The sequence below is a fragment of the Corythoichthys intestinalis genome, chromosome 14 (assembly GCF_030265065.1).
Source record: "Corythoichthys intestinalis isolate RoL2023-P3 chromosome 14, ASM3026506v1, whole genome shotgun sequence".
Classification (NCBI taxonomy): Eukaryota; Metazoa; Chordata; class Actinopteri; order Syngnathiformes; family Syngnathidae; genus Corythoichthys; species Corythoichthys intestinalis.
This window is the reverse complement of record NC_080408.1, coordinates 673,990-680,112: the sequence shown is the minus strand read 5'-3', so window position 1 is coordinate 680,112 and position 6,123 is coordinate 673,990.

Sequence of the window (6,123 nt, the reverse complement as noted above, 5' to 3'; positions counted from 1 at the left end):
CCTAAACGAATTTACTGGCAGCGATAAACCTCCAATCCATTTTGGCAGAGAGGGCTAAAATATATTGGTATCAAGTACTAAATGGGATAATTTCCCAATGGAGTCTGGCCAGGCTACAAAGTTTTCCTCTGTTACTTTAAACACAAAAAAGGACGTCCAATGTACTGTGACTCATTTGCTTCCTCCCAGTCAGAATGGATTGGACGTCTCGCGCTGTCAATGGCTACGTTGAAATGGATTAGATTTTTGATTATTTTCAAATAGTTAAAAAAAAAAAAAAAAAGTTTTATTCAATGTGTGACATTAAAAAAAAAAAAAAAAAAAAATCAAACTAAAATGTAAAATGAATACACACGCTTTTAAAACACTGAAACAATTTTTTAAACATATAATTGTGTTAAAGATCTACAGGTTTCTTGAACTTGATGCGTATTTGTTTGCCTATGGCGGAAAACACAGACAAGACTGAAAAAGCAGTTTCTGCTCTTGCACTCCTCCTTAAAAGAAACTGAGGTATTTTAAACCAAAACAACTGTTGTGTTTGATAGAACAATATGTCTATATGCTACCGTAGCAGATTCATGGCGCATGAGGGCCCTGAACTATTTTTAATTTGTCCGTTTTACCCTGGAAACCTCCGTTTACAGACGTCGCGCAACCGCTTTTTTTTTTTTTTTCAACCAGCCATAAAACAAAGGTAATTAATTATATTTATTATTCAAAATGTCTGTCATTTTTAGCTTACAATCATTAAATTATGTCTAATATTTAGTTAAAAAAAAAAAAAACGACTTTAAAAAATTATTCACTCGCATATTTTAACCTTTTAAACAAATGTCATAATGGAAAAAGTTGCGTCTGTAAAAATGTCAAAGATATCTACCTCATAACTATCGCTTAATTATATTTTTTTTGTTACTGTCGCATTTTCTCCGATATCTGAGATGATGAATAATTGGTCCAAACAAAGAAAAAGAAAAAAAAACATATAAAAGGGTGAATATATGAAAAAGAAAATCTCGACCACTCCTTGATGTCTGCGATTTCTGCAGCGCGACCCTTGTTGTATTACCGTGTTTCACCCATAAAATCCCCCAAAAATCCAGCTGTGGCCATTCACAGCTTTTTTTTGACACTCAGTGAGACATGCTACATCGAGTTTTTTGATCGAAACAAGGTAAGTACGCGACAATATCTCATTATAATCATGGTGTCTTTAATTGTGCTCTCGCGTGCTCTCACCTCCAGTTAGGGTTTTGCTGTTAAAAAAAAAAATTTAAATGCCCTCCTGTTCAACTTTTTCTTCCCCCAGAAAATTGAGATTTTAAGCTTTCCAATGATGCACACATACAATGTTGAAAGTTGGCCAAATTGGGGGTCTCAGAGCGGGACTTCAAGCCACGTGTCAAGTGTTTTCCGCCCTATATTGAATACATTGCTTGATGGTTCATTTTATGTGTTTGCTGCCATCTTGTGGCAGAGAAGTGGCTCACAAATGGATTGGCAGTCAGTGAATAAATAAGCAGACGAAAATACTGTAATGGTTTCAAGAAATAAGATACTAATGACTTCATTTTAATGCCAGTGCATTGATTTTGATGGGAATGTTGCCCCTAACAACATGGCCGCCATGAGGTCTTTTCGTTCTTCTGGTATGAATACAGAGAGTTTAGTGGACGTCCAATCCATTTGATGTGGGAAGTCAAAGCAGGGATTGGACGTCTAGCGCCGTCAATGAGTTGGCGAGTGACAAAACCTTCCTTGTCACTTGAATACTTGCAGTCAGTTCCAGTATCTGGCAGTTGACTGTGATTGTCTTTCAACTCCTCCCAGCTGTAGGCGGCATCAGTCACGCCGGAGGCATTGACATGCTGCCTTACTAGACATAGACCACCTGTATAGAGAAGATCATCTAAAAAATACAAAAAGGTTTGAATTATCATTTGGAGCCTGAAACTTGCTTACATTTCACGGACAGCGACCACATCAAACAATTTCATGTCAAACTCATCTTTGTCAAAGGCCACATCACCTCAAATTTACCAGGAAGTGATCTACAAATTGAATCTAAATCAACAGGAAGTGACCCGTAAATGCCTCAAAATGAACAGGGTACAGCAAGTACTTCCATAATCAATAGGAAGTCTGCAAGTATTTATTGCAGGGGTGTCAAACTCATCTTTTTCGCAGGCCACATGGCCCCCAAATAAACAGGAAGTGACTCTGAAATACCTAAAAATCATCAGGAACACGAATTGAAGCTAAACCAACAAGAAGTGACCCAAAAATCAACAGGAAGTGACCCATGGGAGCAGACCCGTCCCGTGCATAAGGCGAGCTAGGCAAATGCTTAGGGGCATCACAGCGCCCAAAAGGGCGTCAAGAAAATGTTCCAAAATTATTTGATGATAGCAGTATTCATAAAATTATACAAAACAATTAAACAAAAGAACAACACAACATATCGCAATAAATCTTTCAATAATAATGAAATCATTTTCTAGTGTGCATTCTGCCCGTTTCCTGTGATGTGGTCATTTCAACACATACCCTAGTCCCACTCACCAACCGGCAGACCAGCGAGCTACCTGAAGGTGCTATTTTTAGCCTCCGCAATTGAGCGACGTTACGGTGACGAGTCAACGTCATGAAAAGACAAAAGCCCTCTGGGTCGCATTTTAGAGAGAGGAAAAAGAAAGAAGAGGAGCATAAAAGTAAAGAAAGACAGAGGTTTGTTGTGATGAAAAAAACTTTTCAACTGCATAAGCTAGCGCAACTGCAAGCTAGCGGTTATTTACATAGAGTTTATATGACATGCTGCTAAAGCTAAATTATACCGTATCATTAGCCAGGCTGTTGTTTTAGAAATATTTTTAGTATTCTGCCAGCTTTGGATTAGTTTCAGTTAAACTTACTCCCCCTCCCATATTAGAGAAAGTTGGACAAAGTGTATGGGGGACTAAAATTGTCTTGCTTATTTTCATGTGATGTCAACCATTTTTACCTTGTGTTAAATTGTGCTTTTCAAATAAATTTGCCTTGCCCAAAAGTGCCACGGTTAATAAATAAATACCCCATTAACTATGCAATTAATAATTTCAAAGTTCTGTGGTATGGGGGACTAAAAGTGCCACAAATTTAAATGTAAACATTTGTTATTAAATGTGTCATTAATTCATTAAAATGGCTATCAAGTTCATGTAAAAAAAATATTCAATTTATTATTATTATTTTTTTTTTGCTATCATATATTATTTAATGCATTATTTGGAATTTTTTTTGGTATGTGGCAAATTTGATTTTTCCATGTGGCATATTTTGGAATTGCAAAAGGTTCGGTTAATGCACGTGTGAAACTCATGGTGTTCGGTATCCTTAGCAAGGTTAAGATCCACTCTTATATGGGTTTGTGCAGCTGGGTGTTAATCATATTATAATAACAATTGTAATTTATTTTATTTTTTATGTTTTTTAAGTGTTTTTGAATAGTTATTTTTCTTTTAATTTCTGGACTTGTTTGTTGATGTGTTTTTTATATAATAAATTACAAAGAGATAATGTGCTTTTACAGTATGAGTGTTTAAGTCTGTGTGGTGGAAATAGGGGGGGGGGGGGGGGGGTGCAAAAAAAAAATGTTGCCTAGGGTACCAAATTGGTCAGGAACGGCCCTGCACGGGATTTTACCGACCAGCACAGCAAAGCAGCCTGAAACAATTTCTCTAGAAATTAACTGTTTAAGTTTACTTTTTTTTTTTTTTTTTTAAATGCAAGAACAATTGATGACCAAAAATAGTTTGAAACCTCCACTAGAACTACCAAGGATGGATCAGTTGATTCAAATCCCTTCTGTATCCAGAGAAGGGTCATCTCAACCTAATCAACATATCTTTTGTGAGCATTGAGGTCCTCATTAGTCATTCCCATTCACACGCGGAAAACTACAGGGTTGGATTGCTCCAATTAGCATCTTGAGTGTAGCACGGTAGACACAGGAACATTCAGGTCTTTGAAAATTGCCCATGCTTCCTCACTATTTTGCTTCTCCAGTCCTCAGACACTTTTTGGGGTCTTTTTTCTTTTCTCCATGCTCAATGTGGTACACACAAGGACACAGGGCAGAGGTTGAGTCAACTTTAATCCATTTTAACTGGCTGCAAGTGTGATTTAGTGATTGCAACCACCTGTTATGTGCCACAGGGAAGTAACAAGTGCTGTTAATTACATAAATTAGAGAAACATCACATGGTTTTTCAAAGGGTGCCAATACTTTTGTATTGTTATTTTTGAGTTTTGTGTAAAATGCTATGAGAATGGGCGGGAAAAAAATTCAAATCATTGTGTTTTTTCATTTCAAGCAAAATAAATGAAGATATTACTACCAAAGCATTTGTAATTGCAATCATTTTCTGGGAGAAATTGAGCATTTTCTGACAGAATTGCAGGGGTGCCAATACTTTTGGCCAGCACTGCAATATCCCTCCTCTTCGAAGGGGGGCGCAGGAGGCAGCATGTTGTCGACATGAATCTGTCGGGGCTACGTGAGTGTGCGTGTGTCTGTGTGGAGGCAGGGTGGGGGGGATTCTCAAGTCATCAGCGAATCAAATGTGTGTTTGGGAGGGCGGGTGGACCGGCACATTCAGCAAGTGAAAAGGGAAAAATGTAAGTCTGAACATAATGAAAATATTTCACTTAACAATGGTAGGGTCAATTCTATCCTTACAACGTATGGGTAGACAATCTATATTATCTGTATAACTGAACTCATCATTTAATGCAAATAAGCTTGCTTAGAAGTTGGGGTAGACAATTTGAGCATCCTGAAAATTTGCTAGTGTTTTGTCCCTACCGTCCCCATGCAAACCTACGCCCTTGAGTTAAAGTGCCTGTGACACGAAAAAGCATGTTCATTTCATAATACATGCGATATTTTGTGCTCCTGAATGAAATGGACCACTTGGATGTGTGAAGAAGCGATCGATATATTTATTCAAATTTTGAATCCCACGCTACGAAAATGACAGACTTCCAGCTTCGGTCTTGCATTGAGGAAGAGGGCGCTGTTACTTGTACGGAGGAAGGAGTCCTCTTCACTATACAGCAGTACTCTTGTAAGAGAAGGACTAAGGATTCAGCTGATTTTGCGGATTAATACGTTTACTTTTCGCATCGCGCCAGCCAAACGGCTGCAGAAAAATCTTGCTGTACGAGGGAGAGGCGTGTGCGCCTTTTGGGGTTTCAAAAGGTTCCCGTTCACCGGTGGATATTGGCCAAAACAAGCCCTACTACTGTGGGACCATGGTACTTACGAGGAAGTGAGTAAACATCGTGTTTTGTTTATGTCAAACACTGGGATCATTTTAATATGTAGGTGGCTTGCATTTTGTGGCTGACATCCTCCTTGTCCACTCGGCCGACGACCGGCAACTTGTCGCACATCCCCTCGCCGGGAGAGCACTATACTCGGCTTCTTGCCCTCTTCATGTGCCCGGAGTTCTGTCAAATTTTCCATGCGATCAGAAAATGCAACTTTGAGTTAAAAATAGCCGCGAATACAGTGATTACAAAGTAAACACTACAAACTTTTTTTTTAAAATAAAGGACTACTTACGTTTGATCATGGATGGGCATGTAAAAAGCTCTCCTCATACACATTAGCTGCACAACTACAGCCGCTGTCCTATGACTCTCGCTGTTTATGTTTTCGCCGTGTAGTAAAGCATTATTTTGCCATATTCGTGTTGACCATTTGGCAACGACACGCTCCTCAGACGTCGGCCGGTTTGTACGGCGGTCATTGTCCAGCTGCTTCCCCGGCGAGCTCTCCTGTCTGTAGTGGCAGGGAACGAGCTGTAAATTGTTCTCCGCCGGACGGCTTGCCGATCGGCAAAGACAATCGACAACCCAGTCGTCATGTGAAATGATCCGGGCTAGTTATGAGTGATTTTCCGCTTCGAAGACTTTGAAACATTCTGTTCAGGTTAGCGTGTCGGCTAGCTGCCACGCCTCTTGGTTTGTTTACATTCTCTGAAGCCGGGGAAGAGAAATGACATAAGCCCGATTTAGGTAGCATAAAATATCGTTCGGGAGGTGCGACAGTAAAGGTGAAGTCGACAGTTTTGACCG